The 23746-nt window shown below is 49.0% G+C and overlaps 1 protein-coding gene across 1 annotated transcript in view; it reads right to left on the bottom strand.

Moving 5' to 3' along the window:
- The window catches only part of ZMAT4 (zinc finger matrin-type 4), a 501960-nt gene extending 481289 nt beyond the window's left edge, over nt 1–20671 (bottom strand). Inside the window, exon 1 of the mRNA XM_075555744.1 lies at nt 20544–20671. The gene's annotated coding sequence lies outside the window, so the exon portion shown is untranslated. The remainder of the gene's footprint in view (nt 1–20543) is intronic.
- Between the last annotated feature and the right edge of the window lie 3075 nt (nt 20672–23746).

Here is a 23746-nt window from a genome sequence, read left to right as displayed (position 1 = left end):
CCATTACACCACTGAGGCTCCTAACTGACACACAGTACCTAATAATAACAATAACAGTAACCATTCCAGTCTAGGTCTAGAGCTTCTATGTGCTGATGGACATTAAGGCTGTTTCCCCTTTGGGGTTATTGTGAGCAGAACTGCAAAGAACATTGGTATCACAATGTCATTTTTAACCTTCAATAATTTTATTGTGGGAAAAATGGCATCTCATTTTCATTTTCATTAGCATTTTATTATTGTTATTACTGGAATTTTTATTGGTTGTAAGCACTTGAATTATCACATTTAACTACCACACGACATCCCTAGGAAGTAGGTCCTCTGATCCTCAAGCTACAAAGGATGAAACTGAGGCTCAAATAAGTGACTTGTACAAAGTCAAACAACTAACTTTCAGTGCCAATACACTGAGCATGAATATTGATTACTCATCCAGTCAAACATTTTTCCAACGGAAGTTGGCAATTGTATTTCCATAGTGCTCTTTCTGTCTAAAAACAAAAATACCCTCAGAATTTGGGATTTTTGACCCTCTATCCTTGAACGAACATTCCCACATCAATCCCCAGCCCCTTCTCTGCACCACCCCCCTGCCCCACAACCAAGTGTTTTCCTAGAACTGTGAATTATGACAACGTTGCCTCTGTAACCAAATTTTAAAATAATTTAAATCAGTCTTCCCTAACACCTCTCGAGTTACACAAAATGCCCTAAAATTTATCTAAATGTTCCCGGGGCAACATCAGCGAGCAGGCCAAGAAGTCATGGCTGAGTTCAAGTCCATGGACCCAATAGCACAGGCCAGCTTGAAAACACAGCTCTCACAGCACAACTGAGACATCCGTTGCTTTCCTTGTAGGAGGCAGAGAGAGGGGTTGACTCTTTTCTCTCAATAAAATGATGGACCTCTCAGCTGCTCACACAGCTCCCGATGACGGCCTTACATTTGCACGCAGAATCAGCCCAGCACCGGTCCATCACGATCGTTCTTCAGGGACAGGACAGGGAAGTGCCCAGAACGGTGGCAAACCGTGAGAGTCCTAGGGGCGGAGAAGTGGTGGCCACCAACTCTGAGCCAAGCAATCATGGAGGGATGGAGGGATGGAGGGAAGACGGGGAGGGGAGGGGGGAAAAGAGGGTGTTTCCTCCCCCAGGAGTCACCTGCTGGCCCAGGAATTCATGCTGCAGGATCCTAAACCAGCCTGGCGCCTGCCTGCCTCCGAGCTCACTCTGCAACTCCAGATGAGCTTCGCTCACTTCAGCTCAGGTTAGGGAGAAGGATAGGGTTTTCCCACAAATCACTTGATTTGTATGAGAAATCTGTTACTGCTGTTTTAAGCATTGCAGGGATTTTTCGGTGCACTTTAAATCTCTCTCAATATTATGGTCCTTGCAGTGCTCCGAGTTTCCTCCCTAGGATTTATTTTTTGAAGGTACTGCACTCTTCAGCGCTGCTACCTTGTTTTTCTCTGCCGTTTCTTTTCCAAAGACCCAGAAATCCTTGACCAGCAGCAGGCTATGTAGGAGGACTCACATAAGCCCTGAAGTTCAGGAAACAAGTCCACTGGCCTTTTTACTAGGCCCTTTAGACTCACTACTGCAGAATCATGCAGAACCAGGCTCCTCCTCAGCCCAGCCCACTAACCCTGCAGCTTCAGAGAGAAGACACCCCCACCGCCCCCACCTTTCAGTTATGAACATTGTGCATTAGCACTCTGTCTAATCCCTACCACACAATTCAGGGATAGGGATCTTTAGGTATTTTGCAACTGAAGAAACTGAATTCTGGGGAAGCCACACAGATTTGGCAACCAGGGCTGAAGAGAGTTTGGGGGAGTGGCCCAGAGAGATGCAGGCGGTTCGTGCTCAGTGACGAATCAAGGTGAGTCCTTTGAATCCACCCTGACATCCTCAGGACAGAGGTCTGGGCGTGTGCTCTGGAAGGTCACAGCCATGAGTCAGACTCAATGGAAGCTGGTTTGAACTGGTTCTCACCACCATGTGATCTATCTCCATCTTACCTCTAAACAGCTTCCAGAAACAAGCTTTCTGGAAGAAAAAACAGGAGAGAGTCCTTCCCCTTGATGAATCCTCAACCCCAAAGTCCTTATTGTCTTCACCACTCCCACTAGCAACCTCATTCCTTAGGAGACCACTCAGTTTGAGACCCTTTACTCTCCAACATTTCTTCTAGGAAAAGTGTTGGGCCCAGGGCCCACCCCGTACCCTGTAAAGCCAAAGGCTTAGCTGAGCTGGGCTGATGGTGCCTTTATGTAAACCTGGTCCCTGGGAGTCTCTCTGAAGTACCCTGAGTGTACCTTCCAACCTTGGCTGAACCCAGGGACCCTGTTTGGGGCATGTTTTTGACATTAGATAATCAATCCTCTTCCCCAAAGTCCAAGTCATTGTCCTTCCCTAGGGCCCCACTTGTCCATTTCCTCCAAGCTGCACACCCCAAGGAGGCCTACTGGTCTGTGCCTTTTTCTTTCCCTGAATTAGCTGCCATACGGCAATTCCAACTCACGGTGACCCCACGGTGTCGGTAGAGAATTGTGTGCCAGGATTTTCAAGGACTGACTTTCTTTTACAAGTGGAACGCCAGGGATTCTTCTAAGGCACCTCTGCGTAGACACAGCTCCAACCTTCCTTTTAGAGCGGGACACCCTCACCATTGATTTGCACCACCCAACCCACTGTGAGCTTGACTCATAGTGACCTCATGTCGGGGTTCTGAGAACTGCGCATCTTTACAGAAGCAGACAGCCTCATCTTTCTCACTCAAGGCGTTTGGTGATTTTGAACTTCTGATTTTGTGGTTAGCAGACCAGTGACTTATCCACAGAGCTATCAGTGCTCCCTCTGCCCTCGAAGCAATAATGACTGATAGTGACCCTCTCGGACAGAGTAGAACAGCACCAAGCAATTCCGGGACTGCCAGTCTTGACAGAAGTAGCAGCCAGCCTCAGCTGTCCAGCACAGCGCTGCTGGTGGTGCGAGCGCCTGGGCCACCAGCACTTTTCCTTCCCCTGGATGGAGTGGATGCACGGCAGCCAGTGGGGTGGGGTTGAGAACTGTCCAAAGAGAATGAAGGAGCTGCTCTATGTCTTCAAGCTTCCTAACACGGTTTCCCTTTTTCCACACTGGGACGACCGCACAGGCCCCTTCCCTCTGCAAGGATTTCCTCCACCACTCCACTGGGCTTTCTCAATTCCTTCTGGCTAAAGGGGCCCTGGTGGCATACTGGGTTAAGCATTGGGCTGCTAACCAGGAGGTCAGTGGTTCAGTCCCCACCTTCTGAGTTCTACCCTCTTCCTCTCAAGTCCTGTGGCCCTGGATGCGTTCCTTTTCTGGGTAATTTTCTTAAGGTAAAAAAGTTAAGAGAATAACCATTCCCTTGTGTTCCCTCCCCCTCCATCTCCTGATTTTTCTTTAAGTGATCCTCCATTCAGACTCGTGCTGACCCCGAGCAGACTACAACTGCTCCATAGGGTTTCCCAGACTGGACCTTTCAGACAGCCTGGCCTTTCCTCCAAGGTGCCTCAGGGAGGCTTGAAACCACCATGAAATGGGTGAGAAGCTGGGCACTTCATCATTCGTGACACCCAGAGACTTCTCTGAGTGTCCTAAGAAGGTGTAAGAAGCAAACCAGTTCTATCAGGGGGGAGCTTTCCAGGGAAAGAGAAAACCCTGGGGGCCACCCCTCAGCCCTCCTAACGCCAGGCTCAGAGGCTCTCGGGCCCCCACCGGCTGCCCTGCTGCCAGCCTTCTGATGAAAACGTTTACTACCACCAGGCACGTGATTCCTTAAAAAAAAATTAAATACAGTCCTACTCGTTTTGAGGATTCTCCATCTCTGCCCTTATCTTGGCCTTATTAATTCAGTCATAACTCTTCAGAATTTACAGAGCCTCCTCGCCCGTGAAAAGCTCAAGTGGTAGCGTCATCAGAAACCGTTGGATGCTGATTTAAAGACTCGGGACCCTCCACTGTCCTTGCCTGGAGTCCCTCTGCCTCTCTGCACAGGGGAGGACGGGTATCCATGCCCTTCGCATGGTGGACCAAGGTCTTTCCCTTTGCTCTCATACCCAACCCCACCCACCCCACCACAGCCTCCCACCCGCCCACGTGCCTTGGTGCCTCCTGGCGCTGCTCCTCTCCCACAACTGCCCAAATTGCCAGCTCTTCCTGGCCCTCCCTGCCCCTGGGTCTCAGGCCACCGACCCACCCCCTTCCTCAGGATCATCACTACAATATTCCCGCCCCTCTTTACGTCCGTCAGGAGTCCACGTGGCACAGCGGGTTCAGCACCGTGATACTAAATAAAAGGTCGAAGCCAAGAGGAGAGGGAAGGTGTTTGCTTCTGTAGTAACGGACAGCTCAGGTTCCCTATGGAGTCGTTCTGCTCTGTTCTCTAGGAACAGTATGGACTGGAATCGACGTAATAGCAGGGAGATGGTTATTTTATTTTTTTGTGTGTTTCTTGGTGTTCCCTCCCATCTCTGCATCCTCTCTTCTAGATTGTTTCCCTGAGCATAAACAGGTGTCATCACCTTTCCCACTTCTGGGAGACAAAACTGACTTCCGTTCCACATTTGATGTTCTTGTCCTGTCCCCGGACAGAAAGAGCTTCCGTTAGCTCTCTGGAATGCCCCTCTCCACTCCCTCGTGAGCGCCCTCTAACCAAGCTCCCCACACCCTGCATCAGCAGGTCACCAAAGGCCTCCAGGTTGCTAAGGTTCAGTGGCCAGTCCTCTTCTTAGTTCACATTATTGTCAGGGGCCATCGAGCCAGTTTCAACCCAGAGAGCCCCTGTGTACAACAGGAAGAAACACTGCCCGGCCCCACGGCACCTTCCCAATTGTTCCTGTGCTGGAGCCCCTTGTTGCGGCCACTTGTGTCCATCCCTCTTGAGAGGCTTCATACAGCGGCAGTGGTTGGGTCAGCGTATCACTCCCTGCTTCCTGGAAAATGTTTGGTTGTTTCTAAGCAATCATTTTCGCTGGTTTCCCCTCTCTCTACTCCCTCCAGTGATATTCGTTAGTTCATGCTTACGCCCCAGATCTCAGGTCAGCAAGCTCCACCCCCAAATGTTGACTATGGTTTTGTATTTTCCATTAGAAAATAGTTATGCGTCATGCATTATCCATAGACATCCGTTTATGCATTCGCTCTGGCTGTTTGTACATTATGTTGTACATTATGACATCCAAATTGAATAGCTGCAGCAAAGATTGTAGGACACACAGAGCTTAAAAGATTTACTCTTTGACCCTTTCAGAAAAGTCTGCTGATCCCTCTTCTACATGGGAGCCCTGGTGGTACTGTGGGTTAGGTGTCAGAATGCTAGCCACAAGGTCAGCCAACCAAGCCCACCAGCCACGCAACAGGAGAAAGACAAGGCTGCTTGCTCCCAGCAAGATTCATCATGTCAGAAGCTCAACGTTGGGTCAATATGAGTGGGCATCAAACATGGCAGTGGGTGTGTGCTCCATCTAGACTTAGAGACCCCAGATCTTCCTACATGCATGCACTTGATAATCTCTAACCGAACACCTGCTGGATAGTCTCATTCAAAGGACTAACACCTCCCAAAACAAACTCATCACTTCCTGTTGCCCTTCTAATTTGCTCCTTTCACAGTCTTTGACATCCAGGCTAAAAGCCTGGCGCGGGGGGGGGGGGGGGTTGTCATTCAAGAACCAGCCCCCTTCCTATCAAACCCTACCTCACACCATTGGCACTTCCTGGCAGCCCAACCTTGAAAATACATGTATCCAGAATTTAGATCACTTCCCCAGTCCTCCAGTGCTGCCACCCTGAGACCCACACCACCAACCACCCTGTGGGAATACCATCAGGCCTACAGGCTGGTCCTTTCTCACGAGCCTCCTTATGAGAGTTTTCAGTACAGCAGCCACAGTGGCACATTCCCACAATGGTTGGACTATGTCACTCTTTTGCTCTAAACTTCCCAGTGGCTTAAAGAAATTTGTGCTGACCCAGTAGCTCACCCATGTCTCCAGGTTCAGGAACTTTTTTCAGCCCGATGGTGCTTCCCTAAATAGCCAAGTGAATCACCTACCATTGCCTTAAGGTCTAGGCTCATTTGTTACTTTTCTGTGACCTCCCATGCCGGCTCCTCGAGAACACTTTCTCCCCCCAAAACCACAAAAGTCAAACTTGTTGCTATTAAGTCTACCCTGGCTATTGGGGACCCCGTGTGTTACAGAAGAGAACTGCTCCCTAGGACTCTCTAAGCTATCTTTCCATGCTTTTCTTCTGAGGCGCACCAGGTGGACTCCCCCAACCGGCTTCTAGCCCGTTTGCTCTGTTTCATTTACTTCTCTGCACTTATGCAGCCCTCCTGTGACTCCCTTGGCTGTCAGTCACCTGCCTGTCCCCACTAGACCACAAGCTCGAGCACATGGAGATTGAGTAGTTTGTCCACTGCTGCTTTCCCAACCTTTCCAACTGGGTAAATATTTTGAGGCGCGCATAAATGAGGACATATATACAATTGCAGGAGTTCTTGTCTCATAGTAAGGAAACCGAAGGCTAGGGACGAGCACCATGCTGCTCCCATCACAGGCAATCAAAGCTCCGCGTCCCCTAACCCAAGCTCCGGAGGTGCCTCCTGGTATCCCTCTCTCACCTGTCCTAGAGATGGACTGAAGAAAACCAGGTTGTCAGCTTTTGCAGAGACTCTCAGAGCCCCCACCCCCAGGGATCAGGAGAGGGCAGCTTGGAGAAGTAGCTTCCAGGGGCTAGACTGGAGAGTAATCCCTGTCCCTCTCTCCTCCAGGCCCTCTTATGTCACCTGGTTTAGAATGCTGGTCCCCGGGGGATGAGTAGAATCATTAGCAGCTTAACATGGGGGAGGGAGTTGGGACCACTCTTAATCTCAGTTCCCACCTCTGTCCAGTGAGGGTGATGACCAGACATGACAGATATGAAACAAAGGCCAGCGCTGGGCTCCTGTAGTTTTCACATTTGTAACATTGGGTCAAGTTTTGGAGCTTATTACACTGAAAATACCACAATTCAGAATTAAAAGGAGATGCTACTTACGTATTTCAATTTGCTATAATCCTGTTTCCTCATACCTGAACATCCCTCTTAAAATCCCCGATCTATTTCTACATATGTCCCCCCACCTCCTTTGTTTGTTTGTTGTTTTTGTCTCATCTCATCACTTTTCCTTCCTTTCCCCGTATTCTAAAAACCCACCTTCCTGACAGGCAAGAGGACTGGTACAAAAGACAACCTCCAAATTCTTAAGCTCTCTTCCTGGGCCCCCACAGGCAAGTTCATTTCCAACAGAAGCAAACCAGAGAGAGAAAGAAGTAGGAAGCACACACACAGAGAGAGAGAGAGAGAGAGAGAGAGAGCAACTGCAGGGTGAAAGGAGAACCGGCAACATATTTCCTCCACCCATTGACCTTAGATCTTCGCCTTTCATGGCCACAATTGTTTGGAGCTGATTGGGGTAAAGAGTTTCCTGGGAATGAAGAAACGCCTGGCATTATGGGGCATCCAAAGCCCCTCCCTGCCTCTCCCCAAAGAGCCCCTTAGCTAGCAGCCATGCGAGCCCCATGCTAGCTCTTGGCTCCAGACTTCCACGCCCACCCAAATGGCCTTTCCCCTTCAGTTCTCAGGGCTCAGGACTCGATGCCACCTTTAGCCAGTGTGAGACCGCTCTCACACTGAAGGACACCCAATTCTCTCAGCACCTAGCCTTGGCTTCCCACTGCAGGGCGTGGTTAAACACACCCGCGCTGGTGGTGCAGCCGTGACGCATTGGGCTATCACCCATAAGGTCAGCAGCTGAAGCCACAAGCTGTGCTGGGGGGAAGAGATGAGGCTATTTCCACTCAGAAACCCCTCAGGGCAGCTCTCCCCTGGCCTGTCCTCCAGGCCGCCATGAGTCAGGACGGACTCCATGAGCGTGAGTCTGCTTTTGAGGTTGTACATGTTCCTGGTGCTGCAGGAGCTCTGGTTGTGTAGTGGGTTGTGAGGTGGGCTGAGAACCACAAAGCCAGCAGTTCAAAACCACAAGTCTCTCAACAGGCGAAAGACGAAAGTTTCTGCTCCTCTAAAGACGTACAGCCTCAAAACCCACGCCATTCTACGCGGTCCTACAGGGTCACCACGAGGCAGAATCGACGCAACGAGTCAGCTGGATTTCTATGGTTTCCTGCAGGTCTTCCAGTATCGTATCACACTCTTCTTTTGGCCTGAACCCAGGCAGAATAGGACCATCCAGGGGTCGTCATTGATCACAAGGTAGGACAGCAGAAGTCTGGCTTGTTCCCCACTTGGCCATTTTGCCTGCTGCCTGTACCATCTAAACCAAATGGCTTTGCCTTCCAAGTATCAATGTCCTCCTCTGCAAAATGGGGTAAGTAACACCTTTCCTGCCCACTGTGAATACAAAACACCAAAAAAATGCAAGTTCTTCTTAAAATAAATAGAGCCGCAAATCATCCACACGACCCACACCCCTCGACATCCTGCCCTGCCTTCTAGAAGGCCTGTCCAATTTTTCCCAATTAAGCCTGGAAAAGCCCCAAGGAGGTGCCCATGAGACCTAGTCCCTGCCCTGCTGGGGGAAGGCACTCGAGAGCCACCACGTGGCCCCAGCACACATCACAGAACCAGCCAGCTGTGACTTCCACCCTGCGCAGGGCTGTCTCAGGCTGCCCAGAGTTTATGCAACCAAAGAAAACACAGCAGGAAGCAAATGAGATGTGCAGTCGGGAGGCAGAGCCAAGAGGTCACCTCTGGAGAGCCCTCAGCACCCAAAGTAGCATCTCCAAATTTGATAGCCAGAGTGATCCATTGGGTCCTACTTAATTGAGAAGTGAACTAAGCCATAGACTTGGCTTCTGAAAAGCAGGAGAGCAAAGGCAGCCCCCGCCTTCTTCAGGAAATCTCTCAGCCCTCTTCTATTGTGCACAGAGCCCCCAAAAGCTGCCCAGAAAGACCTTGGGATTGGGTATCAAAGTTCTTTATCTCCATGTCAAGCTTTGCCCATTCACTAGCTTGATGACCTTGGGTGAGTCTCAGCCTCAGTGAGCCTCCTCTTCTCTGTGAAATGTTCGGATGTGTGTGTGTGAACACTGACCATCCTGGTGCGTGCAAGTGCCCCACCTCAAATGCTACCATGTTGTTGGGAGTTGCCCAGTGAAGTCAGTGTTGCTCCGGCCTCTTCATTAACCTTGTATGTAAGAATGCATCGTTGCAGCAATTGGGTTGTGTCTTCCAACCTAGGGGGCGTCAAACAATGTTCTGTTGTTATCGACAGGGTCTTTGTTGACTAATTTGCTGAAGTGGCATAATGGTTATGAGTTGGGCTGTGAATCACAAGGTCAGCAGTTCAAAATCACCAGCTGCTTGGTGAAAAACGACAAGATTTTCCACTCCCATAAAGAATGCTGGTCTCAGAAACCCAGGGCAGTTCTACCCTGTCTTTCTTGGTCACCATGAGTCAGAATCGACTCAATGGCAGCAAGTGATCGAGTGAGTGAGTGAGTGACTGAGTAACTGAGTAAATTTGCTGAAATAGATCATCAAACCTTCCTAATCTATCTTAGTGTGGAATTTCCCTGAAATCTGTGCACCTTGGGTAGCCCTGCAGGAATTTAAAATTCAAGTATCAAAGCTAGACAGATGAATGGCAGAGATGCTAAGAGAGGTCTGAGTTACAAACGTGTAGCTGACCATTGTAGGCTACAGGGACCTGGAGAGGAAGGAGCCTAGGAAGGAAAGACCAAGGATGTAATAGTCCACTGAGACCAGACTCTGCACCAGAGCCCCTCACATGGGCCACAAGCACAGGTGTTCAGCAAGGCCTGATAGGGGTTAACACCTGCGGGATTTCACGGGTCCACTGACCTTCTCTCGCCACAGGGAAAACACAGGCAGGTAACCACAGCATCATGCCGAACCCACTGGTGGATGTAAGTATCCTGCCTAAACATCCGTGGTTTGAATTTTAAAAGCATGTTATTCCTCTTTGGTAAGATCATATAGATTCGCTATAGGAAATGTGGAAAATAAAGAAAAGTCAAGAAATCAAGAACCATGTATTTCCTGAAACCCAGAGATAATCGCTGTGAATATATTGTTATTTCCTACTCCAGTCTCTTTCCCATAATTAACTACATGACAGTCCCTGGTGGCTCAGTGGTTTACATGTTGGGCTGCTAACTGCAAGGTCCGTAGTTTGAAACTGGGACTGCTCTGAGAAATAAAAGAGAAGGTATTTTGCTCCAGGAAAGAGTCCCAGCCTCAGAAACCCAAAGAAGTCATTCTACTCTGTCCTCTAGGGTCGGGATGAATCAGGATTGACTGGAGGGCGGTGGGGTTGGGCTTTTAGTTTATCTACATCTACACCTTATCCTCACAAGACTGAGGTTAAAAGCTATTTACCTTTAAACCACCAATTATTTAATCCACGTGGCATTTTGCTATATTCTTATTATATATTATTCAATGTGATTGTAATAGCCTTCTTGGTTTTCCATTTTATGGGTGAACCATAGTAGATTTAATTAATCCCCTCACAAGATGTTTGGTTATCATGAATAATGCTGAAAGGCACGCTCTTGATTAGAACTAGCTTGCACATCTCTGATGAGTTCCTTAGGATACATTTCTAGGTGAGGACTTGCTCACTGATTCCAAGGGTGTGTCTTTGAAAAAGGGCTCCCCTGGTGCTACCTGTACAGCTGGAGCATGTCCAGTTTGAAACACTGACGACACTGAGTGTCATCATGGCTCATTTTTCCTCATCTGAGAGGTCGATAGCGAGATCTTGTTTTTAGTCTCTCATGTTAGCTACTCTTGAGATAGACCATCTGTAGCCATTTGTAGTTCTGGTCTATCTAGTCATATCCTTTGCCTGTTTTTCCATCAGGGGCAGACTGATTTTTTAAAATATTCCTTTGAAAAGAGCATTTGCTCATGCTCTCATTTTATGACGCTGACCTGGGTCTAACAATCCCTCCATTAAGCCTTTAATTCTAATGTCCGACGTGCATCCTTTTCCTGTCATTGAAACCCATTTCCTCTCCTCCGCCTTCCACAAAGGGCCCCGTGCTCGGAATAATATCCTTTACCTAGCAGGTTACTTTCCTCATCAACCATCAACTTCTCCTGGGGACGTGTCCGCTTCATTTTTCCCTGATGCAGGAGAATGCATAAAATCTAAGCAGGCCTCTTGGATGCTGTCCCTCCGCCTGCTCACCATTGCTGTTGGCTTCCTCCAGGACTCCATCAGTTCTCACTCGGGCAGCAGCACATTACCTCCTAAACCCTCCCGAGAGCCAAGGCTTCAATATTTCCAGTCCCAGCATCACTTAATATGACCGTCCAATTCAAGACAGCCACCACCAGGCCATTTCGGCTCCCAAAGCCCGAAGACACCAACTTTTACACATTCCATTTTGTCTTTTGAAGACTTTCCATTTTTCTAGAGTCATACTTCATACCTTCTGATTATGAACAGATATTTATAGTTGTTTCTTCTCATTTTGGGATGGGCAACCGCAGTAAATCAAACTCACCAAAACTTTATTCCAATCATGTCCTTAAGGCTGACTCTAGTTTGAGGTGGCAGCTTTGCCTCAGTCAGGCTGCTAAGTGCAAGGTCAGCGGTTCAAAACCACCAGCTGCTCCTTAGGAGAAAGACAGGGCTGTCTACTCCCATAAAGAGATACAGTCTCGGGAACTCACAGGGCAGTTCTATCCTACTCTCAAGAGTCACGATGAGTCAGCAATAGAGTCAATGGGTTTTGTTTTTCCAACGTGAGAGGCTCATCTTCTGACACTACAGCTAACAGTGTTCGTCTGCCTCTTCGTAAGGTTTTCACTGGACATTGCATTCTAAGTGAGTCAACAGGTCCTTCTTATTCTCTTAGCCTTGTAGCTTCTGCTGAAAGCTGCTGACCATGGGTGACCCCGCTGGTAATTGAAACGTTGGTGGCACAGTCTCCAGCATCAGAGTAACACACAAACATCGCAACAAGCAGACGGCTGTGTGGTAGTCAGCACAAACCATGGATAGCATTGGGCCGAATGGAAATTGCAGAACACTTCACTGGACTCGTGCAGAAGCTAGACATAGACCACGAGGTAGTGATGTAAGGAGAACAAAGGAAACTGGGTGATTTGAGATCAGAAAGGAAGTGGAGCGGCTCTACCTATGCAGTCCCTATACTGAGCAGATAATCTGGGAGGCTAGACAACAGGAAGGAGAACGCGGCATCGGGATGGGGGTAGACTCCTTAGCTACCTGCAAGATGAAGACGACACAATCTTGCTTGCGAGAAGTAAAGAAGTACTTATTGATGAAGATCAAAGGACACATCTGTCAGTAGGGATCACAGCTCCACACCAAGAGGAAAACAAACAAACAAACAAACAAACACCTCACAGCTGGTCAAATACGAAGCATCGTGATAAACAGCAGCTACTGAAGTTGTCAAGGATTCCATTTTCCTTGGATCCACATCACTGCCATAGAAGCAGCCGTCATGGACTCAAAGGGTGTACTGCATGCACCAAGTCTGCTGCAAAAGGTCTTGGGCAGAAGCAAAGATGCCGCTTTGAGTACTAAGTGTGCGTCACCCCAGCCCTGGTTCTTTCGACCGCCTCATCCACATGCGAACACTGACAATAGAGAAGGGAGAAAGAAGAATTGATTGCACTGTTAACCAAGAAGAATGGATATACCCGGGCTGCCAGAAATGAGCAAATCTATCGTGGAAGCAGGACATCCAGAATGCTTCTTAGAACAGTGGATGGTTAGACTTCATTCCATGTGCTTGGGGCGCGTTACCAGGAAGGACACGTCTCTGGAGAAGGAGGTAAGGTAGAGGGTCAGCTGAAAGAGAGGCAGACCCTGCGTCGGCTAGATTGGCACAGCAGCGGCAGCAACAGCCTGAAACAGCAATGGCTGTGAGAAGGCCTCAGAGCCAGCAGGGGCTCCTGCTACAGCATGGCGTCACAAGGAGTCAAAAGCCACTCGAAGGCACCTGTCAACAACAGCAGGTCCCAGGTTTTCTCCTCCTTCTGAATCCATTCCCTTTCCAAACTGCACCCCTGCGCTCCAATTCACAAATAGCAGTATCTCTCTTTTCCCCTAAAGTGCATTAGCTCCTGCCTAAAAGTTGCCAGTTCAAATTGCTTAGCCCCAACTCCTCAGGTTGACCCGCTGGCCCCTCTTTCCCTGGAGCACACCCAACCCTCCTCTGCTCCTTTCCCTAACCACACACCTCACAGGCTCAGACACAGCAGCAAACAAGGACTACGTAGAGCAGCGGTTCTCAACCTGTGGGTCCAGACTCCTTTCACAGGGGTCGCCCGATCATAACTAGCAAAGTGACAGCTGTGAAGTAGCAATGGAAAGAATGTCATGGTTGGGGGGTCACCACCACATGAGGAACTGTATGAAAGGGTCGCGGCATTAGGAAGGGTGAGAACCACTGACGCAGAGTGTCAGGCAAGCACACACCATGCTCTTCCATGCTTCTGGGTTTTGCAACTCTCTGGTTCTCTCTCCCTGCATGATTCCTCTCTCCCTGCAATGCCTCCCTCCGCCCCCCACCCCGCCTTCTTCTCTCATTTACCTGGTTGTAGATCATCTATTTCTCATCCCACTTTGGGTTTGACTTTTTTCAAGATGCCTGCTCCAACTATCTCAAATAAGATTAAGCATGCAACCAGAACATACCAGTTATGTGGAATACGCCATATCCCCTGTGCTGAGTTCACTTTAATTCCTAGCAACCCCCTGCGTGGCAATGGAGAACCATGCTCCCACAATTTGAAGGCTGGGATCATTGGGAAGGTCGCCAGCCCTTTCTTGTAAAGCTCATTGAGGTAGATTCCAATCACCCAGCTTTCTACTCCACTGCTGAGTGCTTACATGCCCATGCCCCTCAAGGACCCCACCTCTTTTGTCTCAGTCACTTCCCATTCCTCTCAATCTGTAGCCTCGACATTAAGCCCAGACGTGTGAAAATAACTGAACAGCATTGGAAGGACGTAGTCATCACAGAGGTCTGGAACCACCCCAATTCAAACCTGCCCCAGCCTCTGCTTCATTTCCAAGAGTGCGGGGCTCTGTTTCCCAGAATTCTCTCCCCATGTGCCTGCCAGTCCCACAGGTCTCCATTCCCCTGCCATTCCAGTCCTCTTCCTCGTCTTCATCAACCCCAAGTCCTTGCTGGTTTTCAAGCCTGTCTACCACCCTTGAAAGCCAGGCAGCTGACCCTGGTCAATCCAGCTCCTGACGCCCACTCCGCCCTCTCTCCTCTCCCTGACTCCTCCACATCTTGTGTCCCAGCCATTCCGTGGACACACAGCAGATTGGGGCTCTCCTGTGGCCCTGGCAGTCTTCCCATTCTTATGCATATAGAAATATAAAGACAGTTCGTGAAGGTAGGGCAATAACTTCTGTCTAGTGCCTGTCTCAGAGCAGGGAAGGATACCAATGAGCTCTGGGTTCTGATCTCCCTGTTGATAACCTGCGGCTGATACACAGGCCTAACCTAGCACACACCTGGAGCCTTCTCTTCTCTCAGTGACTACACACATGCACTGTCTGATTACACGCTGACTTTGTGGTGCGCTTTGCCCCACTAAGCATCCCTGGTAGTATAACAGATCATGCATTAAACTTCTAACTGCAATGTCAGCAGTTCAAGCCAACCAGTCACTCCTTGGGAGAAAGATGAGGTTGTCTTGTCCTGGAAGCATTTAAAGTCTCATAAATACAAAGGGGCAGTGTTTCTCTGTCCTGCAGTAGTCACTGTAAGAATTGACAAAATTGCGGTGGGTTTTGGTTGAATTTTGGGGGTTATTTGGCCCAATTATCTTGCTTCCTGTGACTCAAGCCACCCCTTGTCCCACAGCCATGGTCTCTGGTGCATTGCCAAGTGAGTAGAGCTCTGTCTTCTAGAGGCTGCAGCTACACGGTAGCACCAGCGCCTCTTCTCCCTGCCCAGCCCAGTGGCCAGACTCAAGGCCCTGAGATGGCCCACCCTCCTCTCACCACATGCACCCCCCCACCCGTTTTTCTCCACCCAACCACTAATGCCCCCTCCAGGGGCCTCTGAGCACACCCACAAGATGTTTCTGGCTCAGACATGTTTCAAGTCTGCCCAGGAGGAATGATGAATTCCGGCCCCATGCTTCTGTCTGAAATGAGACTTTGAAATTCAAAAGTCTATTTTGTTTTGTAAATATAATTGGCCAAGTGTCTTTCCCAGAGATATGCTCATTTCATTTCTAGTTCTTGTGTTATTTACCCATTGATGAGTTTGAATTAAATATCTAAAGTCTTTACCTTTGAAAGATTCAGATAAAATCCTCTCTCTCTCTCTCTCTCTCTCTCTCTTTCCATCTCTCTCTCTCTCTGCTCCCCCCCCCCCCCCGGTTCCTTGCTCTCTGTGTCCCCTCCTTTCTGGTCCACTTTTGGAAGCACTCAAGCACACTGACACCCCCACTCCCACCCCCACCTTTGACCTTACAACAGGCCCCTTCCAGCCTCTTCCTTGGAACTCAGGAGCCTGCTGTGGATCAGGGAAGCTGGAGTTGAGCACCTATGTTAGTAATGAGCACTCAATAAACACTGCTGAGCTGCAGATGTCCCTGTCTCAGCCATTGGTTAAAGAGAAATTAGGTCCCCAGAAGTTGCAAACGGTGTATTCAATTTGAAAATGAGAAGAAAAAGGAGCTACAAAGCCAAGAGGACTGTGCTGGGAGATACAGGACCTTGAGTATGGTCTCCACTGACTCCTCTCTGGGCCTCTTGTGCCACATCTGGAAGTGAAAGGATGAGACTCCATGAAAGGACTCCCCCGACCCCAACCCCGAGCCCAGGACAGTAGAGACAGCCACCCTGTGGCTGGGGGGAGAGTGGGAGAAGGAGGTGGCTCCTTACGCTGGAGCACAGGCAGGGTGGACCATCCTCCTCTGCCCAGTTGTCTCAGGATTTTGATCTTCAGTCACTTGGAGAGTGTAGTTAGAGTGAAGTGGGGTTCAGAGATTAGGGGCCCTTGTGGGGAGAAGGCTCCATGCCTAGACTACATGGCCCTGGCCTGTCCCCTCCTCACGACCCTCTGGCTTCTCATCTAGTTAAAACCTCCAGCTCACGCAGTTCCTGAAGATCACAACAGAGGCACCACAACCTTCCCTTTTTAACAACTCTTACTGATGGAAAATTCTTCTTCATACCTAATCTAAGTCCATCTGCTGCAATTTCTGTCTATTTTCTCTCGCTCAGTCCTTACTGGAGATGGGGAACAGCTGGTCCCCATCCTCCATATAACAACCCCTCCTAAACCAAAATCAGTTATTACATCACCCCTAAGCCTGTTGTTCTTCTGGTATCACATCCACCACTCCTCTGACCTGCCCTCCGGCATCCTAGCTCGGAGGCCCTCACCGAACCTGGTGGTGGGCACTGTAAGCTCTGGGACCTTCTCCCGTGGTTCCTGAATCGAGGCACCCAGAAGCAACATCCAGGGAGACTGGCCGGAAAAGAAAGGGCCCTGTAAAGACTACCGTTCCAGCCTCTGGCTTCACGTATGAAACAACAGACAATCACAAAGGGCTTTGGCCATGACCCAAGGTCAAATCTAAGGAACCCAGCCCCAGATGCCAAACCTTGAGTATTTGCCATCACAATATTTGAATTTGAACCTTGAATATTTGAATTTGAACCTTGAATATTTGCCATCACAAGGATGTGCTGCAGCATGTCCTTGACAGGCGTGCAAGCAGGGGTCCGGTCTGACTCAACGAAAATGCGAAGGGCCCCCGTATAGTATAATCCCAACGATTTCAACTCAGATCTGCCCAATCCTCCTAGTGGATACCTGCAGGAGGTACCAATGTTTGCTGTTCACACCTTGGTAGGAAGGAGTGTGTTTGTTCATTTCTCATTCTTAATAGAGAGATTTGGGAGTGAGCAAAGCGCACAGAACAAAGAAACCGGGAGGCGGAAAGGCATACTTCACACCTTGCGGGTGATTCAAGGTCAGTCTGGTGGGTGGCTGTCAGGCCAGTGAGAATCCTGACAACCTGAGTCTGGTGGGGCAGCCCCATAGAAAGACAAGCCTGCGCTCAGAAACATCTGGCCGGCCTGCCTCCTGCAGGTTAGCTGCATCATTCCATGTGCTCTCTCGTGAGGTCTGCGGGAGCAGACCTGGAGAAAGGATTACCTCATTGCTCCCCCAGGACCGACTCCCTGTGTACATCCCAGAATTCCAGACTCCCCCAGTTTAACCCGTTCAGAAGTGAGGTGAGCAGGGTGTCCCTTAAATACCAAGAAGAAAGCACCAGACGGGAAAGAGGAAAGACAGGTGTGCCTACAGGTCACATTTAAGTAAGATTATTCAGTTACCTGCTTGAGGGTTAAATCACCCCCAGCTGGAGATGATCTGGGAGTGTGTGTGAAGAAACGCGAATCAGATGACGAACTCTACCCTAATCATTTGGGCAGCCAAGTTTTCCTAAACAAATGATTGAGTAGGGGTGAAGGGTGGCAAAGGGGGATAGATATGGTTTTCGAGGCTAGATTATTTTGAATCCACTTTCACCCTCATCTTTAAGAAACCGACAGCTCTTGCTCCAATCACTTCAATTTCCAGAGGATGCTCCAGACTATTCCAGACCTCCAGACGCCCCCTCCCCTCAGTTAACTAGAGGCTGAACATGTACACACACACACACACACTTTAACTGCACTTACCAAAGCACCCCAACACAATAAGCGTGCTTATTTGATTTCCCCCAAATCCCAAAATTAAATTTTAAAAAAGGAAAGGCTAAAAGGCTCGTCTTTGATAAAAATTTTAATACGTTTGCAGTCCTCTTTCAGGGGACAGGTTTCTTTAACAGAAAAACCAGCACACAATGACAGGCTGAAAGCAGGCTGGCCAAGAGATTATTAGTTGCTGATGTGTTTGTGATGAAAAGAGGTGAGAGGAAGGGTGACCAAGAGGGATGAAGAGAAGAGAAAGGAAGGGATCAGGTAAGTGCTGCTGGGCTTGTGACAGCAAGAAGAGGCAACACTTTTACCCCACAGAGGTGAGAGGGCCCACGTTCTAATTGGCCAGTTGTGGAGAGGAGCGGTCACTGGCTCTAAGGATGGTGCTTCTCTGGGGTCCTGGTGAATACGACTGTTTGATGACATAATGAACAACAAATTTAATTCCCTGAGCATCCATCAAGTCCTTCATAGACCAACAGACACCGCCACACATCAGCTCAGCTGGGTGATTCCTGGATCCTGGCTTTCACACCCCATCCAAGGTGAAGCTGCGAAGAGGGTGTTTTGCATTTCGTCAATTATTCTTCAGCTCCTATTATCCTTTTTTTAGTCTAAAGTTGTTATTTTAATGATCTCTGTTCCAAAGGGGGAAATACAAGGAAGAGGAACAAGAGGGAGGGAGAGGGAGGGAAAGCCAGCGCCCCAGTGTGTCCCACTTGTACTTCCCAGAGCTCCCTTCTGCTCCCTCCCCCACCCTGCCTTTTCCTCAGCACATGAGTCACCATCCAGAAGCTGGTTGAAAAGCATTACTTTTCATGTCCTCTATCATGACATAAATCTAACAGCTCAGCATCAACTGAAAGGACCCTCAGTTTAGCTCCCTGTTTCTGGTCCTCCACACCAAAGCATTTTCTAGTGTTATCACTCTCTTCCTGAAAACTAAGGTGTACCCATTCAAGATGCTCTGGTGGCACAGTGTCGCCGCTCCTGGGCTTGCTTGGGGTCATAGTGAGGGCACAGAAAGAGCAACCTCTCCATCAATTAAGTCCCAGAGAAGGAAAAAACGTCAGCTTCATCTTCAGATGTCCCCATCCCCACTCAGTGAAAAGGAATTCTAATTTGCAGCAAGCAAGTTTGTTTTGTTTATTGTCAGACAGCATGTGCAAAGAAGTGCTAGCTGTAACCTGACTAGGAAAACAACAAAAAAGTCAGGAAGCTTAAAAGAAAAATGGTGAATGGAATGTCAGGAATAACGGTTTCCACCTAAAATAGCTGCCTAAAGGAGGTGAAAGAGAACCTGTTGTGGGGGTTAAAGAAACTAAAGATGAAAAAGTGAAAGCGATGTGTGGAGGCAGAGAATCCAGACTGTCATCTGCACCTCAGCAGGGCGGGTGTCAGAGGGAAAAGGTGTTGCTGGAGACTCCCTCCCCGGAACATCAGCTTGGCTTCGGAACCAAAGGCTCAGCTTCAGGTCTAGGGCACCCAGCAGCATTGGCAAATCCCCCTGAACTCCCCTGGGCCTCAGGGACTCCTCTGAAGCTCAGCCCTGGACTGGCAGCTTCTTTGTGACCAGCAGGTCAGATACACACCTGGTGAAATGCTGCGGGCATAAAATTAGGAACCGCCTGCATGAAGTCATGGTGGAAGTTCAAGACCCAACACAGCACCACCCCCACCATTACCACCCCCAGGGGACCCAGCTTCCTAGGAAGTGCACACACAGGACACCTTTCCTTGCTGGACTCTGGGGGAAAGGAGGGCTTGGGATTCCCTCACATACACACACCACCATCATGAGTTTGGAAGGCTCAAGGGTGCCATTGGGCGCAATGAAGAGAGGTTATCTGAAGTGCATATAGCTGGTGACTCCAGCAACCTCTTTGGCCCAAAGGTGTCCACAAACCTAAACAGAGAGGGTCCTAAGGGGTGTCCACCTCCCATCAGCCTCCACTTCCACAGACAAGGATGCTTAGGGCTGGGCCACTCTGCTCTGATAAGGATGTCACCTTGACACAGGCTAAAACTGAGCTCCAGCCCTTTTAGGCCAGTGCATACCAAGCCAGGGTAGCAGTTCTGAGCTTGGGGGCCACTAATTGACCAAGAGGTTTCTTTTGCTCTGAGCGACTGTTTCGTGTTGGGTCGTTTTTGGTTTTCAGCAAGCCGTGGAACATATAGATGCCCACCATGTCATATAGCACAGCAGCCTACCCTCCAGGAAGTGAATGGGACTCCTGCCAAGCAACCTGAACTGAGACAGGGTGGGCAGGAGGTCAGAGGAGAAGTTTGAGAAAGGATTCAAGTTGAAGGTCACAATAGTTTGGGAAGTGCAGGTCAAAACCATGACCAGGGAACACACGCTACAGTACAAAATCCAACCAACCAGTCACCTTTCTGACAAGTCGCCTCCCAAGGATGGGTACCCAAGAAAGCGCACATTCAGGGACTCCAACTCCCTTCACCCAACCAACCTGAATCTACAACCCAAGGCTGCAGGCACCCTAGCCCAACACCAGCCCTACTCCCACAGAGCTGAGCTGAGCTCATTAGCAGTAGTAAACAAACCCCATTCTCGACAGCCCAGAAGTTTTCCAAATTGTCAGCTTGGTTTCCTCCCAACAAAAGACCGTGATTTCCCACCTTTGATGCGTTTCCTGCCTTAAACTTTTCTCTTCTTTCCGCAACCCTCTTGGGAGACTACCTCGCAAGGCACTGCGAATGGAACGGCAGGAGCAGCACCCCCAGACGCAGGCAGAAGTACCTTTTCCGCGGAGCAGAGGGGCCGGTGCCCAGGGGCTCGATGCTCCGCGGTGGAAGGAGGTTGTCTGGTGGGAAGCACGCTGAGGATTAGGCGTCCCTGTCTCTGCGACCAGACCTTTCAGCAGCCCGGGCCAACTGTGCTAGGGATGCACTTAGCAATTATCTGCTGGCGCCGACGCCCCGCCCTCTGCTCTTGCGATTGGCTCCCCAAACCCGGGCCGGACTGCATTGGTTTCAGCCGACCTCACTCACCGCCTTGGCTCCTACTATTATCTAAGCCATCAAAGGAAATAATTCCATGTTTCATTGACAACCTGTAAGGCTTTCCTCCGGCCCCGTGGTGGGGTCCGGCTGGAAGTCCGGTGGAGAGGGAGAGAGCAAAGAAAAAGGTGGGGGCGGGGGAGAGCTAGACAGGAGGGGGATTGAGAGAGAAAGGGGGGGGGAGAGAGAGAGAGAGAGAGAGAGAGAGAGAGAGAGAGAGAGAGAGAGAGAGAGAGAGAGAGAGAGAGAGAGAGAGAGAGAGAGAGAGAGAGAGAGACATGAATCTATCAAGCAATCAGATTCTTGCTCCAGCATTGGAACTTCCACAAAACAGAGCCCATAGCAACAATTTTCTGGCCATCGTTTCCCCCTCGCTGGTACATTGGCTCCTGAGGGCAGAGCGAATTCTCACGCTGGCGTGCCTGCCCCTGTCAGCCAGGCTCTGGGAAGCAGAGCAAGGTAAGGGACTGAGGAAAGGTGATATTTCCCAGGGGCTACCATGGAGGGCATGTGAAGGTCATTTAGGCTATCTGGGGGGAACCTGTTAGGCACCTTAACTGGTGTGAATTCATCAGTTCTTCCCCCTCGCAGCCCACCTAACCCCCCTAAGCTGAAATAAGAATGTCCCTTGCATCCCAAAGAATACATCTGAGAAGAGCGATTCTAAAAGTCTCCAAAAGCCTCAAGTCCCCCCAGTGGTCAGTCACTGGGCGATCTGGGGGGGGGACCGAGGTTGGAGAGTTAACTCCTCTGCGTGGACCCTCGCTTTGGGGCAGCGATAAGTTGGAGCAGTTCACATCTTCAGCCTGACCCAGAGAGAGAACCAACCTCCCAAGACGCAGGCACAATGGAAACGCTTGTCCTGCTCTTCAACCTCCCTTTCCCCTTAATGTCGTTTTCATCATACAGAAAGGACAGTCTTTGGTCACTATGGCTCATTTTGTTGTGGATTGTTATTTATTTATTATTTATTGTAGGAGGAAAAAAAGGAATTGAAAAGGTATCTTCTCCAATCAAGCTAGTAAAGGATGAGGCAAACACTAACCCCTGGCCCTACCCTGGTGACATGCTCCTTTGGGGCCTGTGTGGAGCTGGGTGCCAGCCCAGCTGCCTACATGGTGGCTTTGAGCTACTGCAATCTTGCTCCCGGTCTGCAACTTCTGTAGTAAATGGCAGGCACCGCACCGCCTTGTACACTGAGTTTCGATTTCATGCACACATGCCTGGCTTCCTTAACTTTGCCAACTCTGCAAAGACAGAAATATATATTTATATATATAGTCTACATATAGACTATATATATATAGTCTCTCTAACTCTGCAGACAGCACCAAGAACTCAATAAATGATTCACATACATAATTCCACACGTAAGGTGCACACAGCTCTGACCTCACAGAATCATCTTTCCTCTTGTGATTGCTCATTCTGCTGGAGGGTGAGACCCCGGAGTCCCCAGAGGTGTTGAGGAGGCAGGACTAAACCCTGAAATTCTTCAAGCACCCCCACCACCCCCCTTCCCCCCCACCCCGGTCTCCCTCCATAGTTTAGAAACATGAGGCAGCTCTTTGCTTCATATCTTCCTTCTCCACGAAGCATTTGAAAGTAATGAAGTGATGTGGGATGCTCATTTTATTCGTGAGGTGTTTACCTCCGGGAGCAGCCCTGGTGATGTCGTGAGTAAGTGCTGGGCTGCTAACCTCAAGATCAGCAATTTGAAACCACCAGCCACTCCTTGCGACAAAGAGGAGGCTTTCCATTCCATAAAAAGAGTTACAGTCTCTGAAACACCCAGGGGGCAGGTCTACTCAGTCCTACAGGGTCACTATGAGCAGGCATCAACTTGATGGCAGTGAGTTTGTTTGTTTGTTTGTCTGTCTTTTGAGTTAGAACAAAAAAGAAAAAGATGTTGTTTTAAAATAATGGCTTCGCAAATATCAGCATGGTTAAGACAAGATTCAGCACATATTAGGAATCAAAAGTCAGGACATGCAATATAATAAAACAGGTATTTCATTTCTTTCATTTATTCAAGTAAATCACCTGACAAAGTCACAGTGATGAGATTAAATTGAGCTATACATTTCAAATTGACACCGTCTCCAAAATTCTGGAATGTTCAGTGATGGTGTAAAAACAGTAAATGGCATTTTTATGATTTTAGCTGTAAAGCCTTCAACTTTGTGCCTGCACATAATCCCTTGCCCCACTCTGAGGAAAGAAAAGAAGAGAAGAGAAGAGAAGAGAAGAGAAGAGAAGAGAAGAGAAGAGAGAGAGAGAGAGAGAGAGAGAGAGAGAGAGAGAGAGAGAGAGATAATAAAGTAACTTATACGGACTCTCTTGAGTAGCTATCAGACATCCAGTTGACCCCACAGAAAAGGAAAACATTTCAGGTGGCTTTCTTGAATGCTTGTTTCTACAACACCATGGCCTCACATGAACTTTTTGACTTTTGAAGACGAGAGGGTGAGGGCTGCAAACTGTTGTTTATGGCTGTGCCTTTTAAACTGCCTGGTCATAAAATATTCTCTTTGAAAGAAGGATGATCCCTTTGTGCCCCATAGATCAACTGCTTAGTTCTGAGAGTTAGAGAGTGCATATTAAGCATGCAGATTTCACTGGCACTTGCCTTTGTATGAAATATCAGCTCCATACAATTTAAATTCATTGGGGTATGAAATGTACCAAATCCCATTCTAGGGGTGGCAGCACTCTGGCAAAGCAGTCCACTGTGGTTGAACAGTTGTGGTGCATTAACTGTCTAAAAAGCTGTTGGGGACATGTTGGGGGCGGGGGGCGGGCATGTGCCATTTTGAATCATTAAGGAAAAAGTGCGAGTTTCTTTATTAAAACACAAATGAAACATTAGCAGCCTGGATCCACGCCGTCTTTCTTGTTGGGAAACCACTTTCTCCCACAAAGTCTCCTGACCTCCAGTGGGAA

Source organism: Tenrec ecaudatus, chromosome 8 (assembly GCF_050624435.1).
Source record: "Tenrec ecaudatus isolate mTenEca1 chromosome 8, mTenEca1.hap1, whole genome shotgun sequence".
NCBI classification, from domain to species: domain Eukaryota; kingdom Metazoa; phylum Chordata; class Mammalia; order Afrosoricida; family Tenrecidae; genus Tenrec; species Tenrec ecaudatus.
Note: the sequence above shows the minus strand (reverse complement) of the source record. Positions and strands in the feature narration are given on the sequence as shown.